Below are 13,016 nucleotides of genomic sequence, written 5' to 3'. Positions count from 1 at the left end.
AAGAACATGAGGCAAAAGACAGTCAATCACAGGAAAACACACAATAAATCTGGAGAGGGACAACCAGTGGAAAGAGAAGGCAGAAGTTTGGAGGCTTCCTTCCTCCCATGCCTTTGGAAGAATCCTGCTTATGTAAGAGACAGCGAGCCTGGCACAGCAAATTCAGCACGGCTCATTTCCCTCCTTCTTCCCTGGCTAGGCTGAGTAATTAAACACTGTGGGAACCTTTGTCATGCTGACAGAAATGTATCACCCAGACAAATGTGAATGCTGCTTGATTTTGGAATACAATGATGGAGAATCCTCCTAGTGAGAATTAAGTGTTGGTAAAATGATCATCTAATATGAAGATCTGTTCATACTCTGATGGAGATAATATAATTGAAGAACAAGGCTCAGTATAACAAATTATTCTCTTCCCATGCTTCCCTACTAGTTTCAGGGATTTTTTTTTCTCAGTCACAAAGAAAACTCCTTTTGCTCAGAAAAATACTGGATTTGAAGAGTTTACCTTCGTAAGAAAGTTGCACAGTTTTAATTTAAGAGAGTAATTTAAAAGTCATTTAGGTAAGCCTGTGTAGAATGCTGCATAGAAATGAGGACTTCAGTTTTATTTTAGTTTATCTTACATTGATTAGCAGCTGGCTTCAGCTAGAGTAAAATGTATTTTAAATCAAATGTGTCTAGAAGACTTGCACTGCTTAAAAACCAACTGGAAAATGAATGTTTGTATAGATAAGGACTTAATTATGTATCCTAAAATGTGCTGTATAAAATGTAAATAAGAGAAGTGACTGAAATGATGCTCTGGTAAGAGAGGATGGAGGGAAGGGGAGAACTGCATTTGGATGTAGTCAGAGAAAGGAAAAGGAATGGTGCTTTGAAGCAGGGATATGCTCAGTGGGGGCATTGAGACTGGTACTGGAAATTATTTTGCAACCTTTTGAGAAAGCAATTAAGCATCATGCTTTGAAGGCTCATTTTCAAATCCCAGCTATGCTCATAAAATTGCGTGTATGGTCACAGCAGTGCACTGAAATGAACATTACATGCTGCTTACATAGAACCACAGCTGTATTACTAAAATTTCAGTGTGGCCCAAGACAAGGTTGGGCTGAGAACAAGACATAAAGCCAGGTATGATTAATTCAATTTTATAATTTGCTTGAAAGGTGATTGCAATACCCTCGTGTGGTATCTGTAATTCAGTGGAATGTCAGTAACTGTAATGTGTCTCAAATGCTGTTTCAAGGAGTGTGAGCAGCAATGACTGACCAATGCATATAAAAAAATAAACCAGAACACTGGGAGGGCATTCAAGGAGTGAACAGAAATCAATCTAAAAATAACTCTGAGAGATTACCAAGTCCACTCCACACCACTCCAGGATCATCCTACTCTATCCTAATGACAGTATGTCACTCCTCACCAGACTATGTTTTCCAATGATGTCTCTTCTATTCTATGATGTTTTTATTACACAATATATGTACATTTTCACATTAGACTCCATAAATAATTTTTTAAGAAGGTGGAAAACCTGGGGAAAAGTAAAAGGATGACATAAAAGACCCATTGGTGCTACTGAAAACTGGAAACAGTAACAGAGTGCAATACACAAGCAAATGAAGGAAATGACAAGTTAGAGGCAAACATATTGCAAGCAACTCTCTTCATACAGATAAACTATTGCATCTCTCAACCTGTGAGACACATGGAACACACTGGAGAGCACATGAGGCACCACAAGCCATCTATTGTGAGGAAATACAAAAGGGATCTCAACTGGCTGAAAGGAGTCTAAGGCAAAAAGAGGATGAAGGACACACAATTTAAACCAACACTTGTTGACTCCATGCTGGAAGTCTGTTTGTTTATAGCCACTCCCTTACAGGTGAAGTACAATAAATCAAAGCAAGAAATTACCATGGCTAGTAAACGATGAGATAAAAAATCCCCCAAACCAATAAAAAAAGCAGGTGCAGCTGGGCTGGAATGGGTTGGCACAGCTGGCAGAAGAGAGTGACCGTGTCCATAATCTAACAGCACATTTCACAACTCAGCAGTCCATAGATCCTTCACAGGATAGTACTGCTAACACCAAAAGAAGCATTAGAATTCCATTTGCAAGAAGCAGGTAGCAAACTTCTTTACCATGGAGCATCAATCTGCTTTCATTATTTTAGCCCCATGAATCTCCCAACATGCTGCAAACTTCAGCCTTTAAACTGATAGATAATGAAAAATGAACAAATCTTAATGCTTGTTAATGGTTTTCCTTTCCCACATACCAGTCAAAAATCTCACCTCTAATAACCTACCCCTGACATACTTCTCAGTTATTATTTTTCATGCCAAGATAAACTGAAAAAGGTTCAGGAAAATTATGTTTGCATGTATTTACTGCAGCTGTATGATTTCCTTCTGCATTTTCCTTTTATTTCTGAAGGCATCAGAACAAATCTCACTCTCACAGTGTTCCTTGAGGTTTGATATGGGACATGGATGAAGGCAGAAATTAACATCATGTAGGCTTTAGGGCTCAGATACATGGATCAGATAATGTGACTTACTGTGTATCAACTGAGCTGGAATAACTGCCTGTACGTGTCCCTTTAGCTTGTCACAAATACACTGTAAAATGTATTAGCTAACACGCTTTGGTTTGCTTCTGCACTGGCCTGGGAATGTGCTCATGTTCACATACTGTCCTAGGGTAGAGCATTATGCAACTTGTCAGGCTGTTGTAACTCTTACTGGTGCATAAAAGCCTATTAGGCAGATGTGATGGCTTGTCTCCCAAGCCACCTTGGAGAAAATTATGGAGATATGCTTTCCATCTTCTCTAGTTATATTTCTGTTTTCTCTAGGCTGGAATAGTATTGCTGTCTCTGCCAAAGAAGAATATATTTTAATTTCCTTTTACATTGTCTCTGTGATCTTGACTTAAGGCAGAAGTAATCTAGAAACCAGAACTTCAACTGCATAGCCAATAGTAACGTTTCCAAAAACGTTTTCATTCTGAATCAATATAGAAAAAAGAAAATCAGAAATATTTCCTGTAACATATTCCCTAACTATTTTCATCTGAAGAGATCAAAATAACATCTAAAAATGTACAACCACCCTCATGTTAAATAATATAAAACACTGTGACACATAATACAGAGGCATAATATATACCCTATAGACATTATTCCACGTATGTCAAAGTTCATACAAAAATAAATTCCTAAGTTTTGTCCTTCCAATTGCAACCAACTAAAAATTGACTCAGGAGCTTTCACTCAGAGCTTTAATCGATTTTTTAAAAGAATCACTGCGAGAATATCTGTCCACTACCAGCTATTTCATTTAGTTATTTACATTTCCAAGTGCATTACAAAGTGACAGACACGAGGCACTGGCCAATGTGATGCATGGCGTCAAACAGGCACAAAGAACAGCTCTGACCATGCACCAGCCTGTCCCTCTGCCACCCTCTGCACCTTCCCTGCAAGGTGCTCACAGTCCTGCAGGAGCTATCACCAGGTTCACCTCACCTCTGATCATACCTCAGTCTGAATTCAGGTTTTCTGGGAAGGACAGACTAGAGTTCCCTCGCAGCATGGCCTTTTGGAAAAGGCAAGCATAAAAGAGTTATGTGAGCTATTCTTCCAGCAGATGAGAACACGGTGCCTGCCGTAAGAGATTCGAACCATTCAGCATTCGGAGCTGCCCGTTTCTTCTTCCTAAGAGTTATTATAATAAAATACCACAACTAACAGCAAAAGCTCTATCATTTTCTGTTCTGGTCCTGCAGTTATGATTAAGTGCACTCCTCTCTCTCTCTGTTACTCCAGGCACAAGTTAGCTTATGAAAATTAAGCTGTCTTTCTTACTTCTTCATACATCACCACTAACAGCCAGACAAGAGAAAACAAGGCTATGATTCTGGCATGACCATAGTGAAAAATTACCAGGCAGGCACAATCACAGCTGGATTGCTGGGAATGGGGTTTGTATGCTGCCTGGCCATGGGATCAGACTTCTCCAGAAGGTAGCTGCAGCTACAGCATTTTGAACAGAACAGCTGCCTGACAGCTCTCGCACGATGAGAAGCTTGGCTGTTGCTGGGAAGAGGTTTCCATGGAAAAACAGATACTTCTGAACCTGACAACTCAATGCCTTCAATTCTGTTTTTACTTCACAGATTTTTGGTGGCTAATGGAGGGGAAAGCATTATCCTGTAACTCAGGCATTGAAGGGACTTCAGACCTCAGCTCAGCTCCCAGCTGTGAGACTGATTCCTTGGGTGGCACTGAACAGGTCACAGAACAGCCTTGTGCTCGATTCTCCCTTAATGAAACTTTACCCTCTTCCATTTTGCCTGTCTCACATATTGCAAATATATGTTATTGGAGTTAATAACTGCATGCTACTTTCCACTGAAAGGGTAAGAGCAGCTGTGCAATATGGAGCACAACAGTGCAGCTGCATGGTGGCACTTCTTAATAGTGGTCCTCTGGATTAAGTGACTCAGCACACATGACATATCTGAAGGAGTATCAGCTTTTATTTATGTTGGGTCTGGTATCTGCTGCTTTCATTTGGTGCCAATCTTGGTGACTGTGAGCCATGTTTTCTTATTCTGCCCTAATTTTTCCCCAATTTTAGATGATTTCATCCTCTCTACAGTCTGTGGTACAAAGGACCTTAAACTCAGCTTTTGCCTTGATGTGTTTTGGTATTACAATCAATAAAAACAGTAGTAAAAAATTATAGTTATTACAGCTACTTTCAACGTCTTCTTTAGTGGAAGCTTTTTTTTTTTTTTTCCTTTTAAACCTATAGTGGCTTTTACATGACTCTACTGCAATTACAGTAAGAGCAATGGACCCACTGCAAGCACTTTGTGTGAATTGCACCTTCTCAGGACATCAGACTGTTTCAAGAAAGGGGAAAATAAAAAGGCATATTAAAAGGGAAGAAAGGGCTGGGGTGCCTCCTTCTTATTGCCCATGGCCAAAGTGTGAGCTGATAGCCCAGAAAAGATCTGTTTCAGCACAGTTCTTCTGGTTGTCGGATTTGCCAGGTTCAGTTGTATTTGGTGGAAGCCTTCAAAGTTAAAATCAAGTGCAAAGTAGTTCTCAGCCTTTAAAAACATAATAAACAAGCAATTTCTACACTGTGGAGACTAGTAAAGGAAAACAGAGCGGAACTTTTGTCTTGCTACTTCTAACTACTTTAACAGCCATGGTTTAGAACCTTAGGAATTTTTTATAGACATGAATGCTGGAGCTGCCACCAAATACTGCCAGAGCAATGCATGTCTTCAGTGTAAGCTGAAAGACAGGAGAAGAAGGACTCAACAAAAATTTAAGATTCAAGCTTGGCAGGATTCAGAAATGCAGCATTCTGTTCCCAAAATGGGACACAGAAATAGAGAATAAAACACTGACAGAAGGGAAGAGGGGAAAACATCCATATTCTGAATGCTGGAAGTATTCTAAATTGGCCAGTACCAGCCTGATGAACACTGTCAGGACTAGCTGAATCTATACTGATGAAGTGAAGCACAGTTATTTTCTGCATGACTCAGAGCTAAAATCTTTGATTAATGCCCTTTCCCTCTTTTCTGCTTCTCCTGATTTCTTCTTCTTTCACCTTTAAACACCTGCATAAGACACCCTTTCTTTCTGAAATGTGTGAAGCCACATCCTCAGCTAGTACAAATCAGCATGACTTCAGTGAAATTAGTGCACTTAAGCTGACTGATACCAGCTGAATGTATTGCACTTCATGTTAAGTCTTGCCTGAGTGACTGACCCTATCTTGATGACCTTCCTGCTCCTGATCATATATTGGTTCATACAAAATATGTGGCTTCTAAAATCTTTCACTTCTCCTGCCACATCTCTCATCCACCTCTTCAGATCACTGTCAAGTTCAAGCTCTTCATTCCTCACTATTGCTGCCCTTTGCAATTCTTGCACTGTCTGTATCAATTCATGTTTCTTCTTGCTCTCAAGCTCATTCCTCTCTTCTATTGCCATGTCCTCTCTCATTCCTAAAAAAGACTCTGTCTTCTCATGCAATAAATGCCCTGACTTACCTCTAAAAATTTATTTCAAGCACGAAATCCCTAAGGACTTGACAATTTTTTTTAGAAATTTTACCATGAATCCAATGTAAAATACACACATGAAATCTTGTGTGTGCACTGTAACACAAGTGTGCCAGACCCTAGAAACACTGTCTGACATTTCTCATACCCTTGTACAGAACAGGATACACTGTGCTCAGCAGAACTGAATAGTTTGACCTTTACTGTGCATTTTCTTCACAGGTGTGCATACACTAACAGATATATGCATTGTATCTGTATGCACACATTCACATGCACATACACATATACAGGCATAAATTTGTACAGATATGTGTGTGTAAATATATAGTCTCTGCTGCGAAGAACTTCTTTATTACGTACGGAAATGTAAAGTTCCAGGAAAAAATGCCTCCTGCAGAAGTTAAAACTTTTTTGTTTGGTATCTCATTTACTATTAAGTATGTTGCTGGGTCCCAACAACCATTACTCCTTCTTAGTGGACGAAATACTCATGGAGAGAAACTGCATCGTCAGTTATTGAGGTGCAGGCTAAGTGAGAAGGAGGCCAAAGAGCAGCTCACTGAAGGTACAGCAGGACTGTCTCAGAAGAGGGGAGGATGGCTCCACAGGAGCATCAAGTGGATAGTACACTGGTGCCAGAAGAGAGGGTGCAAGCAGTGAATACCTGATCAGAATGGATGGTAGATAAATGAGGCAGAAGTTGATATAGTATATCAAGGGCAGAGAAAGTCAAGATGAGCCAGGTTGACTCAGTGAAAGAGAAAAGTGAAAGGAATAAAGGAAAACTGGCAATGCTGAAATAAGGATGCAAAGCAAAAGAAGTCCAGCTGACTTCTGGATGTACTAAGAGGTGGTGATGTGACAAGGGCAAAAGAAGTTAAAGCAACTTAGACCAGAGAAGAAGAATAACTTGGCAAGAGTCTATACAGAAACAAAACAAGTGTTTTATATGTGGTAGGAGGGAGGATTCAAAAGGCATACATAAAAGGTGATCAGAGGATGAAGGATACAGAACTGGATTGAGAAAGGTTGGGGTGAAGACCTAAATCTGATTCATCTTCATAAGGAAAGATGAAAGAATGAAATCAATCAAGAGAAGAAAATATCTTGGGTTTCTGCACATCTCCTACTGTCCTCCAAGGAGCTTGTTAGAAAAATTAAGAGGACAGTGAGAAGTCCAGCAAACCCCAGCAAAGCCAGTAAATCTATCATTAATGTTTGCAGCACTTTCATCTGCAGAATTTCAGAAAAATGGATTCTCAGCAGCTGAACACAAGACAGTAAGTGTAGAAAAAACCTTTCACTTTGCAACAAAACACGGTATGTCCAACACACAGCCATGAAATGTGCTCTAGCATGGAGTCTGGGGAAGAATGAGCCTGACCACTGAAATGGTTGTGGAATTGCAAGCTAGACCAGAAAAGAGACCCATACTAGATTCATGTGCTGCTGAGCCAGTCCTTCCTCACCTCAGTTTGTATGTCACTGTTTATGGTACAAATCGTCCCACGAGTAGAACTTACATCTAATTAACAGCAATAGGAGACTTGACATGAACCTCTTCCAGCTGGTAAATATTCTTTTCTAAGCAGGCTGTGGGAGGTCAGCAAGATGTACCCACTGCTCTGACTACACACCTCACTTTTTTATTCACACCAATGGCAGTGTAAAGATCGTGTGCAACAACAGTGCTTTTCCCTTATCACAGTCACTTATAAATTTTTGATGTATTCAATATAAAGCCCCACACTTACAAAATTGAAAACTTCTTTCTCTGAAAGCAGTAAAACATTCTCGTGAACAAATTCAAAACCACCACTTCTAATATTTAGGCATTGATTTGAGACAAAGGGCTTCAGGAACATATAAGGTGTTAAAACCACTGCTTGAATTTGGACTATGAATAAGTGATCACTGAACAAAAAACGCTTTCTTTTTTTTTTTTTTGCTGCCAAAGATAATGCAATAAAACTGCCTTGGAGGAGCGTGTGAAGAGCAGGAAAGCAACTATCCATGCACTATGACTCTGCCTGTCTTAAGTGCATCAATTTTAAAAAGAGGATAAGGTCCTGATACACACATTTCTGTTGGCACAAAGCCCACCTGTGAAACGTGTCTCAGTAATGGGGAGCCGAGCAGCAGGATGCAGTGTGGGATCAATAAGTTTCTGATGCAATGCCTTTCAGAAGGAGCACTTCATTAAGGAGAGCCCTCCTTACAGCAGGAGAAACAGAGGCTCATGGTGATGGAGTGACACTTCCAATGTCACTGGGGAGGTGAGTGGTGATCTAGGAACAGGTGCCAGGACCTGTGAGACCCAGAGCACTGATTTTAGACACCGAGAGACTGTCCCTACTGATAGCCTAGTGCCTAAACTGTCACTGCCAGTAATCACTCAGAAATTCCCACTCAGCTACCCTTCGAGCAGCTGTCAGCTCACTGGGTCCACTGACGGCTGAGTTTTTCCTTGCCACAGCTCTGAATGCTATGTTCTGCCCTGCCACAGATTGACTTTGGGTACATCCCTTGGGATTCCAGGCACGTCTCATCACTGCTCTCCTGACATTCAGGCAGCTGCATTTTTCGGCAGCGATGTTAACTGAACAATCTTAAGTCATATTAACCAGGTAACAGAGGTTAGAAGTTGTCTGTCTGTCCCTCATTTTCACTCCATCACTGCGTCACTACACTTCATCATGTTTCAGTGATCATTGTCTAAGGTTGTTGGAATTGTAAACTTCTTTACTAGCAAAGAATTAGAGAAATAAGAGTAAGAGCTTCCTAATAATCCAAAGACTGCTCAAGGAAACTGTGCACAGCTTCCTACTTCATATCCTTTTGGGCAGTTATCATATATAAATGGCAAGATATTAAACCCCATTTCTTTTTATTAAAAAAGAACAAGTCTTTTAAATTGGTTGACACACCAGGAATGTTTGTAAGCAAGAAATCAGTGTATGTATCATAAGCACTTTCCCTGAGAATAAGAGAAATCCCAGAATGTAGAAGCAGTGGCAGAAGAAAACTCCCAAGATGAACAAAATGAAAAGGATTGGTTTTCTGGTGACAATTAAAAAAAAATCAAACCAAATCAGAAAAAAACCCCATTTATAGAAAAGGGCTGTAGTCATCCACTTACTGTGAAAAAGGTTGCCAAGTTACTGTATGTGGTGTTGAAATCCAACTATGTTGACATTATTTTTCCACTCTGTTGGGTTCAGTTCTGTTAAAAAAATAAACAAGCTTTGCATTTCCCTTTGGCTATGTGGCTTTACCAGCCTCTGCAAATTTTTCCAAAAGAAAATTTAGGAGCTGTCTCTTCAGTAGACACGGACTGCAGTAGGATGATGCTACCTGCCTAGCACTTCTTGCCAATGCTATTAAGGGCACTTACCACACTGACAATTGGTTTGTGTAAACAGCTCACTTTATCCTTTTAATTACGGGCTTCAAGACAGGTTAGAGCTCACAAACACTACCGCTAAGAATTATTTATGCATCAGGAGTATCAGACAGTAAGATGACACAGCAAATATTTGTTCACACCTAATGATTAAGCACAATTAAACCTGTATCAGGAAATAGGACAGAGCTCTGATACCAAACAACAACTTGCTGTTTTGCATCTTGAGCCTACGGAGTAAGAGATGCTTCTGATACTACAAAACAGTGGCTGTGTCGGACATCTCATGCTTTAGTGATGAGCTCAAGAGTCCTGGGATCTGTTCCTCGTTCTTATGGTGACTGGCTGTGCAATCACAGGTGGGTCACCTCTTCAGTGAGCTGCAGCCTCTCTAAATAGGGTATCATTCTGCACTCAGGCACTGGATAAGAAGAAAAGGACAACTTGGAAAATAGAAGCGTTGCAAGTTATGTTCTCAGCAAGAGATGGAGCATTGCAAATACCTAATAAATGTGCAGAGAATTGGTTTTAAATTTGAAAACAACCATCCTTTTTTCTATATCCTTCTCTGTCTTTTAACCTGTACTCTGGAGACATCTGGATTTAAAGGGTAAAGTGGTTGAGATGTTCTCTTGCTGAAAATGTGACTACTTGTAAACTCAACTTGAAATCATATATTGCATTGACTCAGTTTTGCCAGCATGTCCAATACTACAGAGTCACAATTGCACAAGATAAAAATATGTAGCCACATTGAGCTCAGTGCCTTAAGCTCCAAGAATAAATTGTATACGATGTCTTGTGGATTGCTAGCAAGCATTAGTTAACTTACTTAGTTTACGGCTGTTTACTACACACATGACACATTTTGCTAGCATGACAACAAAGCAGTTAATATTCCTGATGCAGAATCCAGTAAGGCTTTGAAAAAGCAATAAAACCCCCGCATTCTTCAGTCTTTTGAAGCTCAGTCTTTGTGGATAGTTCCAGAGGTTTTACGATGCTTAACACAAGTCCATCTCAACACTGACATTTCCCTTTATTCCCTGTTTATTGGATTAGTACTGAGTGATTCCCGCTGTTCTGAAGAATCTCCAAGCAAAGAGGAAGAAGGCTATCTCAACTGAGTAAGGGGATAAAAATAAATGTTATGAAAATCAGCTTAAGTTCCCTCTCCCTCTCTGTAATTATTTAGTTAGTGTAGGTCAGTCTTTAATTAAGACAAACAGATGAAAAATGTGAGCCCAAGAGCACACAGAAAGTACAGAATTTTATCACACAGCCTGGAGTCGGAGAGTCTTTAAAGTGTTACAAAAGAGTTAAAGTCCAAAGGCACCAGTTTCATTAAGTAGATCTGTTGATGATAACGGGAAGAAAGGGCAAGACTTCCTGTCCACTGAAACACAACAAGTCCCATAATGTATTCTGCACATCATATCATTCAAGCCTCTAATATTTCACTCATTGATTTTATTGTCAAATGAAAAGGTGCTTGTTCCAAGTGGCATTTAGTGAGACAGATGGGGAGAGACCCAGAGTTCATTACTGGGAGTTTGCTCACTGGACAATGTTGACATTATATGATAAAAAGCAAAAAGGGGGCAGAAGTCCAGCGGTCCTAATGTTTAGAAAAGTCTTTTTGGTTCCCCTCCTGGAAGCTGAAGGGCTTTGGAACTGGTCATGATGCAGACTGCCTCACATGTCATCTGCATCTAAGGAAAATCATCACTCCAGCTTCTCACACAGGCCCTCTGTCCCTTTTCTGGCTGTGCTCCTTCCCCTACATTACTGTGTAAAATGTCGCACTGGCACCCCACAAAGTCATCCCCTGTAATGAGGTCAGCTTGTGTGGACCTTCTAAAAGGTTATGTGCAGGAGAGGCAAGATGTAAAATGGATTTAGGCTGAAAATACCTAGCATTTGCCTGGCTTCTCCAAAACAACAGCACCTGTAGGCAGGCACAGCAGCTGAACTTAAAATACCTGAGTACTGTGGTTAAAAATAAGGTGCCTATCAGCAGCTTAGAAAAACTTTTGTGAACTGCTCTATTCGTTATGTATACTAATAACTCCACCTAGATTTCTATTTAACCAACAGTGTTGTTTTATTAGTCTGAGCATAATTTGAATGCTTTTTTTCAAGTGATTTTTATAGCAAGGTACAGCACACAAGCTTTCATTCAAAAATACTAAAGAATCAAAATAACCACCTCAAATATTGAAAATCGCTCAATACTTCAACAGCAAAATAAGAGAGAGGCATGAAAGTATTAAGAATTCTGAGGACATCAAGAAGCAGGAAGCCAAGTGTGCAATTGCTGCAGGAAAGCATGCAAAGGGCAGGAAGTTATGGTATCTGCTAATCCCCTTAATCCCTACTAAAGCATGAAGTGTAAGCAACGTCTGTTTTATGAAGTAGCAAAATGCTGTTATGAATTTTGAATCTATCATGCATCTCAATAATTTTTGTAATCAAAAGGGTAAGAACAGCAAGTCAAATATGAGTAAATTTCTACTTACTCATTCTCCTCTTCACCTGTCTAAGGACGAGATGGAAAACAAAGTAAAAACTGCAATCTGTAAAACAGACTTGGCTAACTCACTCCCTCATAACTATGGATGTTAGACAGCACACTGTACTTGCTCTTAAAAGGGAATAAATATATAAGTTTGATAAAATTATTCACAACCTATCTGTATCACAAGCCTGTGTTAAAAAAGAAACAGATTACAAAACAAAGGGCTTCTCTCTCTGTCTTCCTTGGGTAGGAAAAGTTCCCCACTCATCAGATAATCACATGACAGACCAGACCCTTTATTAGCTCACAGTTCCATGTAATGGAAACTGATGTCACCTTTTGTCAGTCATGCTGCATATCCATTAAGCACCATAATAAATACAAATTACAATAGAAACATAGTTAATACTTCAGCGAATTAAAAATGGATTGCCTTTCAAGTACTAAAAAATAGCAAGAAGTTAATATATGCATTTGCAGATTAGAAAAGCAGTAAGTCCAAAAAGAGTGTTATAGAAGACAATTTTGGCTCTATATTGGCAAGATCAGTAAGACCCAGTTAAAAGTAGCGATGAAATCTTTACTTCCATTGGATTTAACTCTGTGAGAATTAATTCAGACCTCAGTCACATAAATGCTGTAGAAACAAGCACACTAATGTGAGAAATTACCACCCCATGGCAGGAGTTACTGCCCACCCAGTTCATCTCAGTGTGCAGCTATGTGGGTTAGCTGCAGCCCCCTTCTCTGGTCCTCTAAAATATCTGTATGGAGAGTGAGAGGGAGAGTAAGCCCCCATGAAGCTTGTTAATGTAGCTCATGGAAAAGTACTGAAGAGATCATAGCAATAATTTCTTCAATCACTCCAAACAAAATTGTCAGGACATCAGTTGATGGCTCCAAAAGCATCCAGCAAATGGGACGTTTACAGATAATCTGTTCTAATCTCTAAAAAAGGCAAATCCTTTGTTAGCACGGAGGACAGA

General features: G+C 39.8%; 1 protein-coding gene across 3 annotated transcripts in view; it reads right to left on the bottom strand.

Annotated features, from left to right (window-relative positions):
- LARGE1 (LARGE xylosyl- and glucuronyltransferase 1) overlaps positions 1 to 13,016 on the bottom strand; it is a 347,716-nt gene that overhangs the window by 73,061 nt on the left and 261,639 nt on the right. The gene's annotated exons all lie outside the window — the stretch shown is intronic.

Source organism: Lichenostomus cassidix, chromosome 1Aa, assembly GCF_008360975.1.
Source record: "Lichenostomus cassidix isolate B80296 chromosome 1Aa, HeHo_3.0, whole genome shotgun sequence".
In the NCBI taxonomy this organism is placed as follows: Eukaryota; Metazoa; Chordata; class Aves; order Passeriformes; family Meliphagidae; genus Lichenostomus; species Lichenostomus cassidix.
The sequence above is the reverse complement of the archived record's forward strand: the minus strand, read 5'-3'. Positions and strand labels throughout refer to the sequence as shown.